This window comes from Buteo buteo, chromosome 3, assembly GCF_964188355.1.
Source record: "Buteo buteo chromosome 3, bButBut1.hap1.1, whole genome shotgun sequence".
Classification (NCBI taxonomy): domain Eukaryota; kingdom Metazoa; phylum Chordata; class Aves; order Accipitriformes; family Accipitridae; genus Buteo; species Buteo buteo.
In genome coordinates, this window is record NC_134173.1 from 71737835 (window position 1) to 71762978 (window position 25144).

The following is a 25144-nucleotide window of genomic DNA, read 5'->3' on the forward strand; positions in this document are numbered from 1 at the left end:
ATCACAGAATGGTTTGGGTTGGAACGGACTTTTAAAGATCATCTAGTCCAACCTCCCTGCCATGGGCAGAGAGTTCTTTCACTAGATGTGGTTGCTCAAAGTCCAGTCCAACCTGACCTTGCAGACTTCACATGATGAACCATCCACAAATTCTCTGGACAACCTGTTTCAGTGTCTTACCACTACCACTGTAAAAAATTTCTTCCTTATATCTAATCTAAATCTACCCTCTTTCAGTTTAAAACTGAACTGAATCCCACTGTCTATGTCATGGATGAAGATATTAAATATTTCTGGTGCCAGTACAGATCCTTGAGGGACACAACTTGTTACTGGTTTCCACCTGGAAATTGGGCCATTGACTGTAACTTTTTGGACGCAGCCATCCAGCCAATTCATTATCCATCCAAGAGTACATCCATTAAATCCTTATCTCTGCACTTTAGTGGCAAAAATGTTGTGTGAGACCATACCAAAGGACTTACAGGAGTCCGGTTAGATGACACCAGTACCTCTTCCCTTATCCACTGATGCAGTCACAACGTTGTAGAAAGCCACTAGATTAGTCAGGTACAATTTGCCCTTGGTGAAGGTCGAGGGAGACGATATTGTCCCTCTGCTTCAGTGAGACAGATCTAATCTGCCATGTCCAGTGCTGCTGGCTGGACCAGATGATGTCCAAAGGCCCTTTCCAACTTCAATTATTCTGTAAATCCATGATTCTTTAATGGGACCTTTTATTGAAAATCAGCTTATGTAAACATAATGTTGTGTGGAAAACTATCCAAAGGAGTCATGAAAACTGCATAATGAGCAATTTCAACATAACAAGAACATGATTAGAAGACTGCTGATATGCTAGAGTTCTTTTGTAGATACTCTAGTGATTATGCAAAGATGATGTTACAGGAACTTATGAAAAATGCAACACAAAGAGATATTGGAAACATCAGTAAGGCAAAAAAATAATATAAATACTCACCAAGAAGAAGCAAGAAGGCAAAAGAAATAACATTGCATTTACCTTGGGAAAATACAAGTTAATAAACTTAAGAAAAACAGTATTTAAAAAAAAAAAGTGAGGGAAAAAAAAATGTTTAAAAAACTGGAGTTGATGATAGATAAAAATTTAAATAATTATCATTGATGTGAGAAGCAACGTTGCAATTAAATAGCAGAGAATAATGTGATTTTCTGCTGCTTACTCTGAGACCTTGCATTGCAAAAGAGACACCTGGTGAGATAACATCTGGTATGCTCATAAATACATGGATTTTGAGGTCATTTTTATCATTCAGTCTGATCTCACTTATCAAGAAACTTTTGAGTTCTGACATCCAATATCTTGTGGTTCAGATTTCCTCTTGAAAACATCTAGGAAGTTCAAATTTCAATATTTTCCTGAACTTGTGGGGACATGAGAAAGACCCATCAGTTAGGAGGCTGATCCCATGTTGTGTTTTTGCTCTTAGCTTTTTAGACTCAGAAAACAAGTGACTTAACATCCGGAAAGAAGAGGTGGGGGAAAAGAAAGACATGGTCCAGAAAGAAGAAGGTGAAGGTCCTAGTTGAAGGAAACATCTGGAAGTGGGAGGAGGTCTGGGGGATGGAGGAGGTGAATGGAGATGGGTCACTGAGGATGCCCAAGGACCTCGGTTGGTAGCATCTGTGACTGGTGACAGTGAGCAGCGGCACAGCTTGGACCAACACAACTTTCTGCCTGAGCATCATGGACCAGCAGTGGCCTCCTTGCACGGGAGAGGAGTTGAGACCTGCTGAGCATGGCACTGAAGGGTAGAGTGAGTGAGTTAATCAAAGTAGGAAAAAACTCCTACCTCCTCGCTTCTTAAATAAACCCCAGTATCCAGATACTCTATAGGTTGTCATTTACTCTTTCTTGTCCATGACATAATACAGACAGAGAAAAGGAGAAACTGGGCCCTTATATATGCTGAAGGGTTTGCAGGACAGATATAAAAAAAAAAGTAACTCTTTGCTCAAGGCAAGAAAACCTCAGTGTCCCTGTTAGTTACTTTAACTTGTGGAAAATACCTCACTAGTTTCCAATCTTTCATTATTATTGTTGTTGCTATTACTATTATATTTACTTACAGATAAATGAACAAGTCAAGCATTTGAAGGAAATTTTCTGACTTATAGGATACATGGTCACTCTGATGTTAGGGAGAAACAAAACCAACCAAACAAAAGAAAAAAAAACCACAACCCAAACCACCAACTAATTTCATGTAATTTATTTAGCATAAAGTGGATTTCTCCTTGACTTTCAGCAGTTACCAGTGGAAACCCAAAACATGCTTATCGTCATAGTTTTAAACCAAAACTGTAAGAAAGAGATACGAGCATACCAACAAAATGTAAAGCCTCTGTAAGGATCAATAAGGGAAGGAGAAGATGCAGAGACTCCAAGTATCCACCAGGACCGATGACTTCAACCTCTGAGTGTAAAACTGATAGTTATTTTGTCTACCAGAAGTGAGATTATATTACCAAATGTATAGAAAGATATCTAACCTTCTTCAAAAGGCTATAAAGTTCAAATATGAAGAACTAGCCTCAAGCTTTTACCCACAGACAGCATATATTGTAATGCCCCACCTAGCTCCCGACGGCAATTCAGCCTAACTTTGGAAGCTGCTTTTAAAGGCTGGGTGTGAGTTTCACCTTGCATATTCTAATTTCCTGCAGAACTCTCGGAATTTATTTTTGCATGCCTTAAATCCATGAAGTTCTCCAATTGCAATACCACAAGAGTTGTGGTTTTGTCCTCTATACATAGATGTAGACCCAGAAGGAATGATTAATTCCCTGGGCTGGGATACATCTTAATCACCTTTAGACATAGACAGTGCAGATACCTACATTTGAGTTAATTGTCTGGGCTCCCAGAGAAGAAAACCAGAAACTGTAGGCTTGCAGTTAATTTGATTTATGTTAGAGGCTTCCTAAGTAATGAATCACAAACTTTTTTTTCCTTTGTAGCCATTAAAATAAAGGGAACCTAAAAAATAAGGTTTATATGAAATATTTGCCTTGGAAATACATCAGTATTAGCTTTATATTGTAGTGGGATAAGATTCATAAGCAAATGATACAATACGGATTGTTTTGGTGCAGAGTACAAGGAGTGACTTGTGTGCATCAGGGGAGGACAACCTGGAGGTAAAACCCTGTATCAATGCACACGGCTGTATAATGTACACCAGTGTACTCAAACATCTCCCAGCACTAGTCCCTCTGACCTCACTGTCCTTCTTTGTAAACTATTATAGTGCTTGATTACTCTAATTGCTTAGAAACTGTGCTTCATAATTTCTGTTTTTTTTCAACTCAGGGATGTACAAGCCTAAACTGGTCTCACTGTTCACTGCATCCTGTTTTGAATTTTTCTCTGCACTCACTTCATTATCAGATGCAGTGCCAAACCCAATTTGTTTAATAAGCTGAACAGACTGAGCTCCTAAATCTTTTCAACATAAAATATGATCCATAGAGCATTTTTGCTCTCCTCCTGCCATCTTCCTTCTTGCACAATTGTTTTTCAGCATCCTTTAAAACTCTGAATCACAGAACTGTTGGGGATCTTGACAGCACTGTGTACAGAGACAAGGCAATTTCTTTATTTTTGTTTGACAGACCTGCTTTTTATACTTCTGAAGATTATTTTAGTCCTTTATGTTACAGCACTTCACTGCTAGCATGTTGAGATGATATTCTATTGTTGAACAAAAGGTTTTTTTTTTCTCTGACTTACTACTTTCCTCTGTAAAGTTCCTTATCAAGTAAGTTCAGCATGAATTTCCTGCTCCTGCACATGTTACTGAGCAGCTGATTATTGGGAAACAATTTTAAGATTCTTTAGAATATCCTGTTGAAGAAGCATGTCTCCTCATTATTATTCTCACCTTTTTTTTTTTCTTCAAGATTTATCTGTAAATATTTGATATAGTTATTGAGATCTTTACTACAAGCATTGTAAATTTGTCAGTTCATGGATGACTCCCCTTTAACAGCTGCTACAATCAGTGACATTAATCTATCTGATGTTTTATTTGTTCCATAGAAAGTAAAATATTGTGTAGTACTTTCTCAAATGCCCTGCAGAAATTCAAGTGTGCTACATCAATATGTTTATCTTGATCAGATGGATGAGTAATAGCAGCATAGAATGGGAAAAGACATTCCATGTCATTGAATACAGTTTTATTGTATCACAAACAATGATGTTATATAATATATTTTATGGACTGCTCTATTGAAAAACAAGTATGTTTGCCTGACTACTACAATTAGTCTGGTGTATCACAACTTCATTACTGTTATGTCTAAAAGCCTTTTTTTAAATTCTAGCCTGAGTTTATTAATTATACTAATGTTTTCTTCTCCCACAATTGCCCTTTATCTTAAATAGTTCTGTCATCTTGATATTTGGCCTCAGATATAGTGATATTCTGTTCCAGACATATTTCTAAACAGAATATTCTTTTTTTTTTTTTTTTTTTTCTTTTGGCCAGGTTAAAACAAACGTTCTTTTACTCTTGGGATAGTAAAACAGTCTCATTATTCTTGTATTTTCATAGAAATTATTTTCAACAGTTATACTATCATCAGGAAAATGATAGGTTTATCTAATGAACCACATGGATAGCCATTAATCATGTTTTTTGCTCCTTTGTTTATTGTATGACCATTTTATCATTACACTATTTCCTCTGGGATTGAAGTCAAGCAAAGCAGTCTTCAGTTTTTGCAAGATCTGTCTGTCCTACTTAAAAATATAAACTAGACTGATGGTCTTTTCAGTCAAGGAGTCTCATGACTCCTATTTATTTATTTATTTATTTAATATTTTTTGTTGTTGTTGAGGAAGCTCCTCAACATAGATCTAATAAGAAATAAGTTTCTAGATTTGAAAATACTGAATTCCAGCAAATCCTGCTTATAACCACCTTTGTTAGAAATGCTATGCTTTCTGTTTTATTCACAGCATCATGCAAAGCAAAAATATATACTGAACGTTTTTCCTTGTTGTGCATCCTTACCTCTTACATTTCCATTCAAATGCAACAGTGGATGCATACATTACTTAGGAGCTCACCTTCTTTGTAATATGCCTGCTTACTGGGCCATGACCCATGATTTTTACTGGGCCATTTAAATTTCAGTGATTGTTTTGCTTTTTTATCAGCTGCCTGCATTAAATTTTCTATTTTAATTCATTATGTTCAAGTGGTTCTTTTTCCATATCATATTGCATATTAAACTAGAATAGTTATTTTTACCTCTTCTTTTAATCAAGACTTTTTTGTGTAATGAAAGATTCTCTGTGTTTATGAAATCATGGCTTTTTGTGCATCCAACAAAATGTCCTTGAAGAATTTACAGTGTCCATAAACACTTCCTTCTTTAAATTCATCACTTAATATAAAACATCATTAGTGTTAGGATGTTAATATAATCTCTTGAATTCAGAGAAACACTTGCTAGTGCCTATTGTAAGTGATTATAATTGATGAGCAAATTCTGAGTTCCATATACTTAATGATGTCCAAAAGTCCAGATGATTGTTGTAGATGTAGACACATTTTCTTCCTTGCTAATGTAGCCGTAGGTGATATAGGTGACTAATCCCACTCGTCTCCCTCAGCAACTGGACCCTGTCTGGTTCCTCTTGTTATTTAAAAGTCAACTCTCTAATTTGTCAGTGTTCCCAGTGCTTATCATTACTTCTTAAAAGTGGCCTCACGGATTTGTTGCTAAGTCCTGTAACTATTCACTTTAAACCTGCTGCTTTCTTGAACATGAAATTTTATCTGTATTGCAAAATCTCTTATGACAAGACAGTTCTTTTTGAAAAGGGCCATATCTCTGCAAGAGAAGGTGGCCTTTCTAATGGTAAGGCAGGATGTTGCCTTAATGCACTAAGTGCACAGTCAGGGTTCAGTGAAGTCTAGGAGATTGTCAACACAGTAAGAGGGAACAGAAAGGAAACAGCCTTTTCTGCAGGAACAGCCAGGTTTGTACTTTTCCGGAAAAAAACATGAGGTGTTGAAACATTTCTATGGGAATCAAAATATGAGCTGAGTGTACATAATGATGCCCAGAAGGTATACTATTTCCTTACCAAGCTGTTATGAGAAAGACTTTCTTGTTAAATGCAAATGCTTAAGATAATGAATGGGGAAAAAAAAAAAAAAAAAAAAAAGAAAATCCCTGTTCTTTACAGTGATGAAATTGCATAGTACCACTAACGCTGCAAGGGACCTCTGAACGTCACCTGGCCCAACAGCCCTGCTCAAGCAGGACCACCTACAGCCCAGGATTGTGTCCAGACAATTTTTTAGTATCTCCAAGGATGGAGAAGCCACAGCCTCCCTGGACAACCTGTGCCAGTGCTTGGTCACCCTCACAGTAAAAAACTGTCTCCTCATGTTCAGAAGGAACCTCCTGCGTTTCAGTTTGTGCCCATTGCCTCTTGTCCTGTCACTAGGCACAACTAAGAAGAGCCTGGCTCCGTCCTTTTTGCACCCTCCCTTCAAATATTTATACACATCTCTTCTCCAGGCTGAACAATCCCAGCTCTCTCAGTATTTCCTCACAGGAGAGATCTCCAGTCCCTTCATCCTTTTTGCACCTTCACTGGATTCTCTCCGTTATGTCCATGTCTCTCTCATACTGTGGAGTCCACAGCTGAACTCAGCACTCCTGATGGGTCTCACCAGTACCTTGATTTGCTGGCAACGCTCTTCCTAATACAGCCCAGGAGACTGTTGGGCACTTTTATTGCAAGGGAACATTGCTGTATCGTGTGAAACTTGTTCTCCAGCAGGACCTCCAGGACATTTTCTGCAAAGCTGCTTTCCAGCTGGTCAGCCCTCAGCAAGCGTTGCTGCATGGCATTATTCCTCCCCAGAAGCAGGACTTGCCTTTTTCCTTTGTTGAACTTCATGATGTTCCCATCAGCCCAGTTCTCCATCCTGTCAAGATACCTCCAAATGGCAGCACAATGTGGGAATTCCTTAGTCTGAATCAGGAGGGGAGGGATTTCAGTCCATAGCCCATAACACCATGTGAGTCCCATACATATTTCACCTCTGGCATTTTCTTTCATCCAGTGATTTCATATTCAGACACTGAAACTAAAATGTTCTCATGAAAGGCTTCCACTTGACAAGCTATGTTTTCTGATATTTAACAGCTCATTTAATGGCTTCCAGACATTCTGCATTCTTTTCTTTTCAGGTAATGGGTACATCCCTACTTACTGCCTAGATGCAGAATGAAAGACATCTATGCTCCTAGTTATAGTAAGCCAACTAAGGGAGAGAACATACATTACTGTGGAGAATTTTCTAGATCCAAGGTCATAAGTCAAGAAAAGCATTAGCTCCTCAAAGGAGGCATTGAGGCAGTGTGGGGAGAACTTAAAGGACTATCATCATAATTCCTCCATCTGGCGACAAACATTCTGTCATTTGCTGTCCTAATAAGGAACACAGTGATTAAATATGGCTAAACACTCAGGCTAGTTGTGATTTTTTAATTAAAAGAAAAGCAAATTGTTTTGATTTTTTATCATAGGAAAAAGATATATCGTCAACGCCTGTGCACAGATGCAATTCAATTCAAATTCTGACTAAGTATCTGAAGCAGAGAACAGAACCCAACATGGCCTTGTTTGGGCTTTTCTTCAGAAATACAAAACCAGCTGTAATCAACTGCATTTGCTAATGGATGATGTTTTATGCAGCAATACTTTGGGCTTATTTTTGCTGGTTTTGAAAGTACCCATACACTGTCATATTGGTAGGTTCTTTAAATATAGTACAGACCTGACTGAGTCAGGTCCTGGGAAGAAGGAAAAGTCTCAGATATTGAGGAGTGTTTGAAGGCTCTGTCAGCCTGCATATTTGCAAAGTCTCTCTTTCACTGCAAGAACTAACTCCTTATTTTCTATTTTTCTATTTTTCTTCCTTAAGAAGCTGCTACAGACCATTTTCAGAGAGAAGGATACTATGCTAGAATGGACTTTTGGCGTGAACCCCACACTCTTCTTCACAGAAATGTTTGAAGCAAAAAAAGTAACAGCAGTGCATAAAGTCAGACAACCGTGCATGTAATGAAGAGTAGTATTCATTGACAGCTTTGTCAGAACATCGTGCCTGCTAAAAATTGCCTGGTTTGGTGCCAAACCCGTTAAAATCATAGAACATCCTCTGTTGATTTCAACCAGATACTTTGTTTGGAGTAAAAATGCATCCTCTGAAATATAATACCTATTTATTACCTTACATAATACTTTGTTACTAACCAACAACAAAAGTACAAATAACTGATTTCAACTCCAGCGATTCCTTTTGCCCCAGTGATTATATGCCAAACCTACCACAGGCAAGTGGTACTCAGAAATTCTTATCATCTCAAGAGTGTCTGATGGTTTACACAAATTGAGTTTGTGGATCAGCTCCATTACCTATATTTCATTCATAGGCAGGATTTTTTTCCAAGCATAAAGTCTGAGCATAGTGTACTTAGAACTCAATCTTCCCTTATCTATACCAGAATCTTTCACCATACTGTCATGGAAACATGTAAGCAACAAAATACTCTGTGACAGTTCTTAAGAAGCACTATATTAATTCATTAAACAGCAAAAATGATATGCATATTTAAAGAGAGTGAGTGAGGCAAGAAGAGAGAAGGTTGTCAATACTAAAATATGTCGATTTATCCTGTGGCAGTACTCTGAGATGTTTTTCACATTGGTTGCTGTACCCAGTTAATCCTGTTAACTGTAAATGATGAGTCAAGTTGACAGCTTGGTCCCTATTTATGCATGTATTTTCTTTATGCTCAAAGTTTAAATAAATGTAATTTGATGGGGATGAATAAACCCCTCAGGCTTTTTACTGAAACAGCTCAGGAAGAGGCTATTTTAAATGGAAATAAAAGAATGCAAAGCAGAATTACCTGAGAGCAAAATAGCAGAGCAGTTCTAAAATCCTGTGTACCCTACCTACCAGGTAAAGAGAGAAAATGGAAAAGAACCTTTATAATAAATGAATCCACTGTCTAATAACTACAGCTTGGTCAGCATCACAAACTACATGGGCATGAAATTATGCATATTTCTTTAATAAGGTATAATGTTAGATAAGATGAAGCAACAACAGAAAATATCCTTAACACACAGCCTTAACATGAGATATCAGCAAATTCACCTTCCACTACTGCATGATCTAAATAGCTACTCTGATCATTAGTGTAATATGTCTTAACTCATCAGTTTATGCTCAAGATATGATTAAAACACTGATGAAAGCTTTCCTCCTCCCCTCTCCTCTCCTCTCCTCTCCTCTCCTCTCCTCTCCTCTCCTCTCCTCTCATGACAGGGCAATAGGCAATGGGTACAAACTGAAACTCAAAAAATCCCATTTAAACAGAAGAAAAAACACTTTCTTCTCCCCTCATGCTGTGAGGGTGACTCAGCACAAGAAAAGATTACCCAGAATAGTTCTTGAGTCTCCATCCTTGGAGAGATTAAAAACCCAACTGGATATGGCCCTGAACAACCTGCTCTAGTTGACTCTGCTTTGAGCAGGAGATTGGACTAGGTGATCTCCAGAGGTGCCTTCCCACCCCAGACAGTCTGTGATTGTGTGAAGAAGCTTCAGTAACTCCTTTCTTTATGAGATGGAGTGAATGCACACACAGATATAAATATGTGTCTCCATTGACAGCCCAGCTTTGCCAAATTCTTTGAATAATCAGTCAAGACACAATACAGAAACCCAGCAAGTCTTTAGAAAACAAATTTACATAATTACTACAGAAGTAAATCTTAGGAATTAAAGCTGGAATCAGGAAACCCACAGGAGAGGTTCTGTGCAAATCATTTTATTCAGAAAGCTGGTGAGACAAGGCAAATTGCCAGATTAAGGCATATCAAGAAACAATGAAACATGATAACCAGTGATCTCAGCACACCAGAGATCCGTCTTTTCTTATGCATTTTGTAACTTTTAGAGAAAAAGGAAGGAAAGAATTGGCTTTGCACACAGCTCCTCCCAGCCATGAAAGGCCACTCAGGTGAAAGCACAGAGATCATAGGTCATCCAGCAGTGGGCAGAAGCTTGGTGTTACACAGTACGGCAACCAGAATATGAACTGTGAATGTAGACCTAAGTATGGAGTTCAGCTCCTTTAAGTCTTATTTGCTATTTATATTATTGGCTGAAGTGGCAACTGAGTTGCAGGTCCCAAGCAACTTCTGTTTGGAAAGAAGGCGATGATTTCAAAAGTTGCATTTGGGACAAGACCCAAGTCTCTGCCCTGCCTATGCTTACGCCTCTCAGAAGTCACTAAGAGGAGTCTGGGCTTGCACTGAGCCACTGAGCTGGGCTTTGAGCTTCTTCCCCAGCACTGATCTGAAACAGGATCTGTGAGCGTGTCTGTGTATGAAGAATGTGACTGCAGGAAAGTCAGGGTAGGACCTTGCCTTAACTGACAGCACAGACACAACTGCCTTGGGCTGACTTCTGGAAAGTGGAATTTGGGAATGCAGTGGGGAGGAGAGAGTGAAGAGGGCTAGGGGGTACTGAAAAAAAGTAGATAATCATTGATGCTGTCAGAAAAGTTACAGAGGTCTCCATGACTCCTGAAGGATTGTGTTCTTTCCAGATGTATAGCATCTGATATGTTGCTCGAGACTGTAGAGACACCAGTGCAGACCAGGGAGGCTTCTGTTAGCACAGAGTGATATAATACTTGTCAGACTGACATTCATTCTCACTCGCTTCCCCCTTCTCTCAGCTGAGAACCTGATTTCAGCAGCAAGCAGAAAACTTAGAGGAGAAAGAAATAAGGAAAGAAATATAAAGCTTTCACAGAATCATTCTGTGCAAATGTCAGCGTCTTGGGGGTATTCACAGAGGTTCACATACTCACAAAACTTCTAGTTGAAACATAGATGACACCTAGACTAATAAACACTGGTCTCTGAACAGGCACTCATTGATTTAAATCTTGTTAAATCATGTTCTAGTTACTCAAAGACAGAAGAAAAGAAATCCAGAACACAATTCAGCAATAAGAAAATTCTCCAGGAGATGAAATCAACAATTTTACTGACTTCTCAGGCTAGAGAACAGGAGTTTAAAAGAATTTAAAGGATATGTAATGAAAGGTGTTGTGTTTTACAACGTGGTAACATAACAGAAACAAGTAGCTGTGGAGAAAGTAGATTTTAAAGGCAAAATTTGGAGAATACCTTGAAACAGGACTAAGAAAAGATATTCCAGTGAGATTCAAGCTCTCATGAAATCCATTTGCTAATAAAAAAATATGATGCTGTATTTATTTTTGGAGCATGCTTATGAATTGCTTTGTAAGGCTGAAATTGCCATCTAAATTCCAACCACTGAGTCTCCAGTCAAAAAGTGGTTTTGACACTTTTCAGAGGGAATACTATGGACCAGGAAAACTGTGCAGTCCAAAAGCACAAATCAGTCTCAGCTCTGAGTCCCAGCTCTTAAAATGTGCCAAAGAGCAGGTCTAAACCCAGGTGGCCAAGTATTCATGGGTTGGGTTTTTTTTCCTTTCTTTTACAAAATGGTAAAAGTGTTCTCAGATTGCACAGCAAGTGTACTTGCTCTGTAGCAAATGGTCACTTACAGAAAAAGGGAGGGCCTCGGCTGAATTTCAGAGTTTGGCAGAATGTGTCAGGTTGCACCCTGTTCCCAGTCTTGCCAGTGACTTAAGGAGTAGTTCAGGGCAAACATATCTTTCTGTTTCCCCCATTTGTAGAATCACAACATCATAAATATGCTTAGGGCTTCAAGCCATCTAAAGTGACATTCCTATCATGGAGAGATAGCAATCAAATATCACTGCAATTAATACCACTTACTATCCTTGCTTCGGGTGGAGTGAAACTTAATCCACTAATGCTTGTAAAATGCTTCAAGATTCCCCGACGAAAGCCCACATGAGTATGTAGAGCATTAGCCTTGTAAGTGACAGCAGAGTGCACTCTGGAAGGAAGATCATAAGATCATTGGGTTAAACTCTCCAAACTCAGAGGAATTTTCACTTGCTCCTTACAGCATCTCTTTCCCAAGAGCAGGTCTAATCCTGATGATAAGCAGTAGTGACTTCAGAATAACACCAGTGCATCATAAGGTCTCCTCCTTTTGATCCTGAGCTGGAGGGACAGTACTGTACTGAACTTACTTGCTGAGAAATTACCCTGTTACTTATATGTGTCTCAATTTCTGTGGCAGTGTCCACTGACGTTCCAGAACAGGCGGTGGTTCTTCTCCTGGAGCCAGTTAGTCAGCTCTTGGATACTGCAAAGGGAACATCTCGTGCTACACATGACTTTGGCCTTAAAAATACCAAGGTATTCACTGAAGATTCATCACTGTCTCTCTGAATAGTGCAACTGCCAATATTTTTTAGGACAGGCCTGCTGACCCTTTACTGCTTTTAGCTATTTTGCATATGCCATGGTGGACATAATTGTCTAGAAAAATCCCCTCCAGACAACTGGCCAAAACTTTGCTCAACTGATCTGTTATGTCCCAGTCATATCTAATATGGCTGTGTCAGGCACATACAGTATGACTACAACCCGGACTAAACACCGTGCAATTTAACCGTGGGGTCTGACCCAATGAAGGCACCTTCTAGCAAAAGGCTTGGAGCCTTGATTCAGCCAAAGCAAACATAAACAGAAAACGCCATGCTGAGAAGGTATTCCTTGTGCTGACCGTGGATTACTGTGGAACAGATATATGGCTTTAAAAAGATGCTACATGTGGCTGTAAGATTAGAGAATATAAAGTCATGGCATTTCTCTAGTCCAGTGACTGATGCTGAGCACAGAGCATTTTCCTCCACAGCCCACCAAATAACCAGGTGTTTATAGGGTTGCCTTGTACAGTTTTTAGAAGTCTTGTTATGGTCATGGAGAAGTTCATCAAAAGTAAAAAAAAAAAGAAAACCAGAAAATGCTATTAGCACACAAGCATGGCTATTCAATAGTGTCCATTTGGAATATTTAACCTAGCAAACCCAGCAACTAAAAAACTACAGACCTATGTACAAAGTACACAGTACACACCTGTGAAGTCAAAATTTGGCTGTTTTAGGTGAGTGTTACTCCAGTGAGTCCTGTGTTTGAAATAAAAGACCTTGTTGTATTAGGGTGAGCAGGGAAATGTCCTTCTGTTTGGCTCTGTCACATGAGAGTCAGCTGCTTGTGTACCTTCAGACATCTACTGTGTCTCATCTGAGAGGAGTGGTAAATTGTTTTGATAGTTTGCAGCTCCTATATTATTGCCAGATCCTTGTCCCCTGCTTTTCTTTTTGTTTGTGCTTGCTCAGAGAATAGGGATTGCCTGAGAGTACACACCTCAGTGACCTAAGTACAAATCATCTGTCAGCAAAGGGTGATAATCATCCACCAACAAAATAAACATCCAATCCTTCCTTTCCCTCTCCTTTCTTCCATTTTTCCTCTCAAGTGAGCAGCTCAGTCACTCCCAGAGCACAGTAATAAAAGGAATGAAAGACACAGGAATTACATCTGCATTTACAGGGGGCGGATTTTCACCTGGCTAAGAGGTGGCATGAGCACTTGCAACTTGTGTAATGGGCATTCAATTTGATTTGTAAATGCACAAATAGCTGCCATTTACTGCAGAATTGTCAGGGAAAAGACCTACCCCAATCCTGGCTGTTTCTCTTGTCTGTGCTGAAAGTGAAATTACTGCTTTCGTTCATCTCAAGAGTTGTCAGGAGGCAGGTAGAATTGTCTAACATCTTCAGACAGGGAAAGTAATGCTATCTGCTGTGCATATCCAGCTGCCTTTATACATGCAAATTATATGTTAAAATTGTTCAGTCAAACATCATTTGGTCAAATAGTCATTTCAGTAATGCAGATTTTTATTAAACAAAGGTAGAGGGCAGAATAGAATAGAATAGAATAGAATAGAATAGAATAGAATAGAATAGAATAGAATAGAATAGTTGGAAGGGATCTATATTTTCAGTGGCCAAGGTCTGTCAATCTCCTTTCTAAGCTTCGCCATGTGTCTTTTCATGACCACTTTCAGGCACTGGCAGTGGCCCACCTTTTTCTTCAGGATTAGGTTTTGGCTTTGTGTATTTCCTTCCCTCCTGTGAGTATGTGCGGAGGAATGGCAAAGCACAGGGTGTCACCACAAGTCACAAGTTCAGTTTCAGAAAAACTATCACAAGATCACTGCTTGATATTTTAACACTGTTTAATCTGAATCCTACTGGCATGTTTATGCTTGCACATAGCAATAGGAAAATGAGGAAGAGTGCACAGACATGGTAGGATCCCAAATAATTGTGTTTCTTACTAGATATAAGCACTTTCATGAGTGTTCTGCAAATACATTAATACTGTAATCTGCAGTAGGAGCTAGTGACGCACATTAGGTGGTTTCCAGAGCCTTTAATGGACAAGTGCTTTATCCTTGGTGTCAGAGAGCAGTGAAATAGGGCTGCTCTGCAGGGGAACGGGAGGTGACAGCGAAGCAGGCAGGTCAATGTTCTTGCAGCCAAAGGGTACAGTCCCAAAGTACCCAAACCATAGTAGGTCTGGTGACAGTAACCAGGGGCAGCACAGAGCAACGATCACCGCATTAGTCCTAATGATGTGTCAGGTCTGAGTTCAAGCCAGCAAGTCAGGATCTACAAGGTGCAAGGCCAGGCGTGGACATACCTGCAGTGTAGCTCAGGCAAAGACCAGGGGCAAGGGCTGGAGCTCAAACGCAGCCTCTCAACAGGGCCGAAGGTGCAGGCACGGGTGAAGGCCCTGGATAAGGTTTACCACAGGCCTTTCTAACAGCTTAATTGTTTTCACCAAAGTTTTCTCTAGGGTTACGTAGCTGCATCATGTGAAGGCTGACCCTGAACACAAGCAGCTAAATCCCTAGGCTGGAAGGGAGGAGAAAGAGTTTGCAGAGGCGGCTTATAGAAGAAGGTGTTTTCAGGCTGGCCAGAGCAATCAGAGCCTGCTCGTTCACTCAGAGCCCTGACACTCTGTGTTCCACCTCTGACCTCTGAAAACCAATGTTAACACCATACTCAATTTATTAGACCATGAATCTTCCCTACAGCATTAAAAAACAGGCTAGGAGGCAAGTGACATTAAGCTATATCTTAACATAGTGATTAGGGTTTGGGACAGCTGATGCACTGAATACCTGAGATGTTTGCAGGAACTGGCAGATGTGACAGAGGGCTTGCAGAAAATCGGCAGCAGGACGCCAAGCATGGTGCAATAAGACATTTAAAATGATGCTAGAGACCTAAGTTTAGGCAGTTGAATCAAGCAGTTTATCAGGATCATCAAGACTACTTTACCTTTGTTTAATTAGATGATAACTTTTGCGTGCAGATTGGCATGCATAAGGCTCCCTGCGAAATGGAAAGGCATGTCTTTTGAAAATGTGCTGTGTTAAGCAAGCTGTTAGGGATAATTGTAAATGGTAATGTCTCTGACACTTATATGACCCATTAGCTTGTCTGGCAGAATAAAACCCTAATGTCAAATTGTGCATATGCTATTAAGAAAGCATTTTTTCCATGGTCCCTGGTCTCAATGCCCCATAGTGAAAAAGAATAGTAAATTGTATGCTACAGATTGGTATGTGCACAGGGGTTGTGAGTTTTGAGATAAAGAACTATCTATGCATTGGTGGTATTTTCCCCCTTAATTATTACTACAGCCCTACTGGTTTTGATACCTAGAACTTCAGTGATAAAATCTATTATCTTATTTAATAACTGAGATTGACAGACAATCAGAAGAAACAAGTAGTAATGAAGAACTCTAAAGGAAATTCATCTGCCTGAGCATGAAACTAGTTTCCAATGAATGCTAGAATGATGAATGTAAAGTTGTTTTGTTTGAAGGAGAGTCTGAGATGCCAATTTGCAGAGGAGGAAACATGTCCTATTCCTCAACACTGCAACAGATCTGGATCAAATAGCTCTGTAAACATCCTCCTCCACCTCTTTTTTTCTGCACACATTTATACATAAGCAATGAGCAAGGAAGTCTGAACGTTTTCGTGGAGGAAAAGTAAACACAGACCCCATTTCCTTTAACTTGCACATCAATGTTTGGCAGGTGTATGTCTCATTAAGTGTCTCTGAAACCAGCATCAGTGCATCAGGGAACAACTCTTTCTTCTCATTATATACTTATAGCAAGCTTATAGTCTGTGCCTCTACTGGTAGGGATTTGTGTGTCTGTCACATCTTGTAAACATTAACGTAAATAGCTATAAAGTTTTTTGCTTACACTTGAACCACTGTACAGACAGAAATTAAGGTGATATTTGAATCAGTAAGGGATAACATATTTTATCTTTGTGGACCAGCTTGTGAAGCTGACTATAAGCACAAGAAAAAGAAATTGAAATATGTTTAAAAGATTGGGTAAAAATTTGTTGCTTCTTCCTCCCTTTCCTGTCATTGTCCCTGCTTTCCTTCTCACACAAATAATCATTACCACAGTCCATAAAACAAGATGGATTTTTAGGGAAACGAGAGCATATACAACAGATAAAGACTGAATTAATGCCTCAGAAATCAAAATGTTTTAAAATGGCAGAAATTTTGAATACTTAAATATCTCAAAGAAATAACACAAACCAGGAAAAGGTCTACACAGTCACCAACTATCCTCCAACATTTGCTCATGTTGGAGGTTGTCAAGTCCAATATTGTGGATAGAGTTATACATTTTTATTATTTTTTTTTTAAATGGCATGTATAGTTATGAACCTAGAGACATAGTTAGAGGATCATTTGTTTTAGCAGCTCAAATCACTTCTGTTTACCTCTCCCCTCTCCATTTGGTCTACTTACTGGCATCTCAATCTCCTTTCAGTACATACATGCAGATGTGTGCATCCCAATGCAGGAAGTGCGAACCTAGTTGGAAGACCCATTCAAGTTAAAAATCAACTTACTTCTCTGCAGAATTATTTGACTAGGTGTATTTTAGATCCTGATCACAATGTAGATGAGTACAAAGAGGGAGCAGCGCAGAGAGAAGAATGAGTGTTAAAGAGTAGATCTAGTGATTTGGCATCACAATTGCTAAAAATAATGCCTCTTGAATGACTCCTTAATAGAAAAGTAGTCAGAAATTTCACTCCAATTACTTAAATTATTCTTCTTCATTTATTTAAGGACACTGGCTTTTGCACAGCCAGCATTGGTTCTAAGTTCAGTGCATCTCTCACTTTCTCTTCTGGAGTTAATGAACACAGAAACAATTATAACTTCTACTTCAATGTTTTTAAACTGATATTCAAGAGGGCTGGGGAGTTAAATACTATTTAAGTACCTACGATCTCACATTCTCTGATCAGGCAGTAGAAGTGGCTTAAGAAGTTACTACCCTTTAGCTGCTTTTTGTTGCCTCCCTGCTATACGTTATCACAGGAATAACAGACCTGGCATGTTATGATGTGGGCTTTAGCTACTTCATTTCAAGGAATAATTTCTATATACTAGGTAAAAGTATCCAGAGCATCTCTGAAAACCTGGTTACTAAATTCCATCCCTCCATTTGACTACCTAATTCCTACCTTCACAGCTGGAGAAAAAAGATGACTGTGTATCTACTGGACACCTAAAACTTTAAAATTATATACTGTTATTTAGTGTTCTTTCCTTCAAAGTTCAAAATAGCTGCATATGTTAAAAAAATCTCTCTGCCTCCCTCCTGCTTACATGAATGTTCCTGCAGTGTTATGTACTCTTTAAATACAAAAAGTGACACTTGCTTGGGAGAGAAGAACCCCTCTGGTCCCTGCACTCTTGGAGGTGTTATGTACTGCTTATTAGACCTCCAGGGGAAGGCAGTATGGGAGACGCTCTCTCCCAAATTATCTGCTCAATAAAGAGAAACACAGGGAGGAGTAAATGAGGCAGGGAAGTGGCCCTTGCACAACCCCTCACAGGAAGCCTGTGTTGCAGCCCAAGCATCTTTAGCCTCATCTCCACTGAGGACACCAGCCAATGATGCTTCAAACTGCTTGCAGACCACAAGCCTGTCACCTTTTTCATTAAGATGAGGATGTTGATGGGATAATGCAGGTACTAGTGCTGGGGCAGAAACTGCTGAGAACAGATCTGGCTGCTGCTTTTTTAGCTCATCCAGATCTCTTAATCCTCTCTGGCATTCTCACTCACCAGAGGTGTGATGGTGGCCAGCAGGATATAATTCTTGATGATTTTCTCTGAATAACCTTTCCACAGGTCAGCCTTAGCAGAGATAAGACTGTCTCTCTAGAGAGAGACAACCACTGATATATTTGGGTACTTAGCAAACGTGCTGTCTGAAGCACCTGTCACTGATAGCAGTGGAACAACACTGGTGCAGAGCTGCTCAAATTATCTCAGGTTCTGAATGATTTTTCAGTGCTATCCACTTCACTGTTTTTTTCTCAAGAGGCTTTTCAAATGTCATATCATCCCTACTCTTTAGCACAATACTCTTTATGTTAAAACTAGCTATAAAAATCAGCAAGCTCTACCCGGGAATGCAGGCTGTGCATATTTCACAGGGGGGCAATACAAAATGAGAAGCAGTCAGTTACACTCTTGTTGTTGCAGCAGTGAGAAACTATTATTTAAAGAATGGAGGCAAACTGAATGACAAAAATGTCTTCAAAGGAAAGAAGAAAAAAAAGGTTTGCATCTCTGCTGGCTCTTTAAATGAAGACAATCTGTGGTATAAAATTCTACTTTCACTCCTTATTCATACAGAGGTTTGTACTATGTCAGATGTCTCAGATTGACTAGATCAGCACATCCTAATGGTCTAAATCTTAAGGCTAGATGCAGTAAAGGAATAAAATCACAGAAGATAGGACCTGCATGGCCTAAGTGGGTCTTGGCCTCTCGACCTGCCTGGAGAGCATTGTGACTGCCAGGTTCTCTGTGTGGGGAGACTTGGGGGCCTCAAAATGACAACCCAAACAGTCAGGCCCTGAGGATAGAGCAGCTTGGAGCAAGACAGTGGGAAACACTGATGTTAGAGATGATTTTAAACTGATATTCCTCTCCCAAATGCATGTAACTCATCCAGTCCCAAACCGATATCTCAAACTGAAGCAAAGCTAGCACAGGATTGTCCTTCTGAGGGCCAATATCTCCTTCTGCTTTTCCAGAATAAAAACTTCATCCTCCTGCAGAAGAGCTTCATGGTTTGAACAGTCATTTGGGATGTGAGGGAGGATGAAATTCAATGCCATTTTTAGGCTGAAAGTGTCTCAAACCCTACACTCACATGTCCCCAAAGAATACCTTGACGACTGAGCAATATGTACCTGTCACTGATGTTGAACTGAGGGCACTTGGGAGTGCCACATTATTTGAACCAACAAGAAATAACATGGGGCATAAGATGGTAAACCCTCGTATTAGGGCCCTCCAGGACTAAGGTACTAATTAATAAGTAAAGTTTAAAGAAAAATATGTGCAAGTTCCAGCCTGTTCACATCAGCATTTACTGCCCTGCAAAGTTACCTTTTAAGTCACACAGTTCCTGCCTTTGGTGATCAACCTGAGCTACCTCACTGCTACATCCCAATGAAAAGCCTCCTCGGGAAGACAAGACCAATCTTCGCAGGCAGAACCAAAACAATTCAGTGACCTGACCTCTGTGCTATGGGGATAAATAGGTCAGCTTCTGTAAGGCCACTGATCCTGTGGAAAGCTAGAAGACCCATTCCTGTAGTGTTCTCCACTGAAGATCTTTTAAAGCCATAGGAGAATGAGATACTTACTTTTGCCTGTGGACTGTAGCATGGTTTTGTATACCAAAGCAGTGGGTAGTTCCTAGTGTGAGTGTTCTCTAGAAAAAGAAGAAAACAAAGAATTACACTCTGAGTCCTTGGTTTGCATCATTGATGTTTGAATGTGAAACTGTGGCATTTTTTATTTCAGTGCCCAAGTTCTAATCACTGTTAGTGAGGACAGCGCTTCATCCATGAGGAATTATGCCATTGATTTACATGAGAGTTTTCCTAAGCTTTATGCTGAGCTGTATAATTTTTACTCCATAAATACATTTAAATCTTTTTCTTCAAAGCTAGAATATAATCCAAAGGGAAAACAAAATCTTTTGCAATGATAATTTCTTTTAAGAAAAGTTGCCTTCCTGGGTCTATTCAAATGATCACAGAATAAGAGATTGTCTGGCAGAATATAAAATCACATAAATTGTTATGCCTGGCTGGGGACTCTTCTATTTACTAGAGGATGAAAAAGTAAGAACCAAGGCTTCAGCATGAACTGGGAAAAAGTAACTTTTCTTCCTTTCAATATAAACATCCTCAAATGGTTTTTTCTCTTTACTGATGAGCATATGTCCCAAGAATATCATGGGAAGATTTGGTAGGATATGCTTGGATACATCTAGGGTATAAAATATATCCATGAAAAGATAGGTCTGTCTGTATTAGTACACATGATTCCACCTGGCTGAATCTTTCGTATGATGTGTAAATCCATTGTAAATAGGTATAACATTGACGTTCCTAGAGGGGTTCCAGTTCTTCTAAGTTAGGCAAATGCACCTTCCTTTCAGCATTTGTTTACATTCATGAAGATACCTCAGTGAAGTGTTTTAATACTGAATACTGAAATTCTGCAATTTCTCACAGCTAACAAGGCAGGCTGCCAGGATATATGTGAATCAGACGGTGGTAAAATAATCCCTCTCCTGTTCATTTAAAAAATGTATTTTCCCCTAATGTGGTTCCATCAGCTGCTACCATGAATAAATTATCATATGCCAAAGTACAATCTTCTTCTTGTTCCTGTTCTTTTTATTCCTAATTGGTCATTAATACAGAAACAATTCCTGTATGGAACAGTTTTTGGCGTTTTAATTGTAAAAGAAGAGATGACAAAAATTATCAGGTGCTGCTGATTTCCTACCAAGGGTTCTGAAACTCCCACAATGCTCTCCTCCAAATCCCTGGTCTTTAGAGGTTATAAAGTGATGTGTGACATCATCTCCTTCTAAGGTCAACAGAAGTTGAAGGCACTCGACATTTCACATAGTTGGGGTCTTACACTCTAAACAAATAAAAAAAAAAGAAAAGATCCCCTCATGTGTACCATGTCTTCTGTTCATAACTAGATGGTGAGCAATGAAAGATTCCTGGGCACTTTTCAGAAAGAGAGATGCACTGTAGTTATCTTTCAGAGGAACATACGAATGCAGTGGTTAAATAAAATATATAGTGGTGACACCAGTATTTTGTCTCAAAGACTGTTACTATAAAATATTGTAATTACTGTTTCCATGTATTCCATATACTTTACAGCTCTGGAAAAATCAGCTCTACTGTAGTAAGAGTGCATTTCAGCCCTTTTTCCTTTAGAGACTCACCAGAGTATTATGGATTATGAAATTATTATGGGCCACACAGAAAACTGGAACCTAATTTTTCTTTGCTGATTGACCTCAACACCACCATTGCAGGATACCTACAGAAAAGTTAAAATGACAGTTTAATAGCTAGGCTGATATTGATCCACAAAGATGGAGGTTGGAAAGCCTAAGAGAAGCAAAATTTCATCTGTTTCATTAAAATAGTGCAATGCTGACCTCCCCCCACCAAAAAAAGGGGCAAGAGAAGTCAGTATCGTTTTACAGTCATTTTTCCGTAAGAATTGATATTTCTACATTCTAGCATGCAGCCCCTTCAGAAAAAAAATTTCTTAACATTTTCTTCATACAGAAAAAAAAAAAACCACCAACCAAAAAACCCCAAACAAAACACTCACAACTCTTTAGAGAAGTGTGAATAAGTATTGGTGATTCTCTCTCCTTCTTATCACAGGAGACATGATTCAGGGTGTTCTGTGCCAGAAGGTAAGTCCCCTGGGTTTTGTTTTGGCAGTTATTGTCAGAAACCTGTGATTTCTTTACACACATTTAGTATTTTAATCTGTGTTTTTTTCTGGTTTTGTTTTCTTTGCATACTGAACAAAACTTCTTTGCTTCAGATATTAGAGGATTGCAGGGTGTATCTAAACAAATTTACATCCCATTTAAAAGAATCTCACAATAATCTAGGCAACAAGAAGTCAGGTGATCCAACTTCCTGCTCAAAACAGGTCTTGTGGCCTCTTATTGCCTCCTGTCCTATCACTGAACTTCTGAGAAGAGTTCCGCTGTGTTTTCTTTACACTTTACCCTTAGGTAGATGAAGACAAAACACAAGATCTTTACTTAGCTTTCTCTTTTTAGAAAGAAGGCAACAATTCCCACTCTTTTCAGCCTCCCCTCATATCACTTCTATTTCTTTTCTAGTTCGATCTTGACCCACAGTGCATGTATATTACTTTACATCTGATCTTTGATATGGAGTAAAATAAATTTTTATTTTCGATTATAGTTCCATGCATAAGGTATAAATTTCACAAGGCCTCTTTGAAGGGACAGTTTCTAATGTAAGCATCAACTATATTTTTTTCCCTAAAGAACAGGGGGAGTTGACTATTTCAACACTTCATAATAAAAATGTTATCTTGACTTGACTAAATTAATTTAATAAGCAAAATGTTTGCATAAACTATTACATGGCATTTTATTATAATTTAAAATTCTCTTGGTGAAAGACAAACAGTTAACAGTTGAAACACTGTGATAATATATTGTGACATAAGTATTAGCAACATTTTAGAAAACTTAATTTCAAAAATCTACAGAGAAAAAAAAAAATTTATCCAATTAGGGTCACGACAATTTGTTTCTTTGGCCTGTTCTCTGTCATATTTACCAGCAGACCAATTACAAGGAAATATTATTTAGAGAAAGCTGCCAAAGAAAATATTCCATAGTCCACTATGTGACTGTATTGCTGAGAGAAAAGTTGTGTGGAAAAATCGATGGTTTAGAGTTGTTTCCTAGTGATTAAATCAACAAAACAGTTCCCAGTCTCATCACCTGGGGATGTGACTATGAATAAACAGTTGAAAAGTTATATCCATTCCTTTTGTTTAAAATATATAATTTCACCTAAAGTTTGCTGCTTTGTAATGACTGCAAACACTATATAAACTGTGTTAGACTGGTATTTCTATATATTGGTTTCAAGCAACTCACTAGCCAATTTAATCTTCTTAGTATTAAAATTCACAGCTGCTACAAGCTAAGTTCTGCACCCCCTTTAATGGTCTCTGTTGCTGCAACTTTCTGTTGGGAACTAGGGAAATTATTTAATTTCCTTATGACCTCAGTTCCCAGTCTGTATGCTGGAGAAGAGAGTACCTTGTCACCCCTTTCTGCCACACACCTGCTCTGTTTTCTGCACATTACAGGAAAAACAAATTGCTGGAAGCCAAGAAGTTCTCCGACAAAGTCAGTCACTTTATTCTTTTTGTGTTATCACCTTTGTTTTCTAAGCTTTTTGTTTGGGCCATTGTCAGCAATGAGATATAGCATTAAATGGTCTGACACAACACAGCTACTCTCATCTTTTTATAATCCCAAATCATTGCCAACAGCAATGCCGTTTGGATTAGACTCCTGGTTTAAAAGCTTTTGAGGAAAGAAATGTGAAGAAAATAATAGGAGTCTTCTACTTGTACTGCCAATTACAACCATTACATAACTACGTAAAATTATCATTCATTATCAGTTTCTTGGCAGAAGTACACAAAGAACAGAATTATCCTAGACTTACTTTGGATTTACTGAGAGCAAAATTATATCTTCATTTCACTAATTTGGTTTGTAGGCATCTTTAAGCTTTCATACTGCTTAAACAGATAAAAAAGGCTAGCTGTATATTTATTCACTCATTTATTTATTTAAAATAGAACTTGTTTTCATCTTTTGGTTTTTTGTAGATGGAGAATACTGCTATATCAAAAAACACTTTAAGCCATATTTAATACTTGGAACAATTAGTCACATATAGTAATATTATCTTAAGAGAGGCGAGTGACTTTGTTCAAAAAGTTTTTGCCATTCAGCCTGTATTAGAGGGAACACGCAGGGCATTGCTGATAATGACAGGTCTGCTGCAAAAGCCATAGATTATCAAGATGAGAGTGTCCCCCCAGATAAATGGTAAGTGATTAGTATTTCATAGGTTCTTTGTCAACTTCAACTGTATTTTTTTTGAAAATTCTGTTTAGACAGGAACGTTAGAAATGCTGGATTTAGGGACCTAAGTGTTAATCACGTATTTAATATAAACAGATATCTGTACATCAAACAGCCTTAATGTTGCAATTACCAATTTTAGAAATATTCAGATATTCCTAGTCTTCTACAACAGAAATTAATTCCTCTAGTAAAATAAGGCCCCAGCAAAAGATGCTGTTATGCTGTACGTGCTGAGATTAGCCAGAAACTCCCTAGCACTAAGCCATTATTATTTACTAGTATGGATTTGAGGACAAGCTTTTCAAAGCCACTTAGGGGCTGAGTATGCCCAATTCTCATTAATTTTATAGGTGACTGCGTATCCAAATCCCTTGGAAAGCTGAATAGCTCATTTTCTGAAAGTCCAACAGACATCTGTGTCTGGATATTTCCTCTTGGGACCATAATTTGTATGTGCCCTAGACACCTGAAGAATGATTTTTTCCATTAACTTTTGATGCAAGAAGTCGGGACTTGACACTCATGCAATATGTATATGAAGCTAAAATGGAAACTTTTATCTAACAAGTCATGTGATATGAACAAAGATAGAAAGTGAGCAAGGAAAAGACAGGAAAGGATTTTCCTTTCTGGAATTTATTTTACTTCAGGGCAGAGAATCCTCTATTAGAAGGCAAAATGACCCCTGGTCATTAATACAAAAGCCATAAAATTACAAGTAAAGCCTGAGTTTATTCATTTGTCTGTTTTTCTCTCAGAACCCCACACTAAATCCACAAATTCTTACAAGTATCTTACAAAGGTGTTCTTAAGACAAGTTTTTCTACCTCAGAAGGGGGAGTTTTCTCACTTGCCTTTACCAGGAGATATCTTGGTATGAGTGAAAACTAAGAGTTGTAATGCTAAGAAAAATTTCTAGCAGATCTGTTATAC